The sequence below is a fragment of the Octodon degus genome, unplaced genomic scaffold (assembly GCF_000260255.1).
Source record: "Octodon degus isolate 3935 unplaced genomic scaffold, OctDeg1.0 scaffold00017, whole genome shotgun sequence".
Taxonomy (NCBI): Eukaryota; Metazoa; Chordata; class Mammalia; order Rodentia; family Octodontidae; genus Octodon; species Octodon degus.
In genome coordinates this window covers 16,346,747-16,347,299 of record NW_004524593.1, presented here as the reverse complement: position 1 = coordinate 16,347,299, position 553 = coordinate 16,346,747, and the positions used below count along the sequence as shown (strand labels likewise).

The following is a 553-nucleotide window of genomic DNA, read 5'->3' as shown; positions in this document are numbered from 1 at the left end:
CCCCTCATTCGCTCCATGAGATGCGTGTGAGCACCCCCAACATTTACACCCCAAGGCCAGCTCTGCTCTCCTTGGCCCCTCTTTGGCTCCCGGAGCTTTGCACAGAGAGAATCAAAGTTAAACTTTAGCTACAGAACTCTCCCAAGACTCGCTTTTCACACGCACTTCACCAACAGCGCCGCCTCGCGTGCACTCCATTTCACAGCAGCTCTTCCCTGCTTTCGGCCTGTCCCTGCACCCTTCTTTCTGACAAATGCCGAGACCTGGCTATGGACTTGCTAGAGGGTGAGGGCTACGGTCCGTGGAGACTTCAATTCTCCATGAAAACGCTGTGGGAATCTGCTGGGACAGAACCGGAGCCACGTGGTACTCCAGGTACTCGACAGGAGCCGACATCTGAATTCAACCCTCAGATGTTGGCTGAGTTGTGCCTTCTCACCCAGTTTCGATATTTAGCAGAAATATATTATTAATGGGCTGTGGAGATAGCTCAGTGGCTTAAGGGCCTGCCTGCAAGGTCCTGAGTTCAATCCCCAGTAAGGCAAAAAAAAAA

At 52.3% G+C, this 553-nt stretch overlaps 1 protein-coding gene across 1 annotated transcript in view; it reads right to left on the bottom strand.

Moving 5' to 3' along the window:
- Positions 1-553, bottom strand: part of Cenpf (centromere protein F) — a 44,058-nt gene that overhangs the window by 33,355 nt on the left and 10,150 nt on the right. The gene's annotated exons all lie outside the window — the stretch shown is intronic.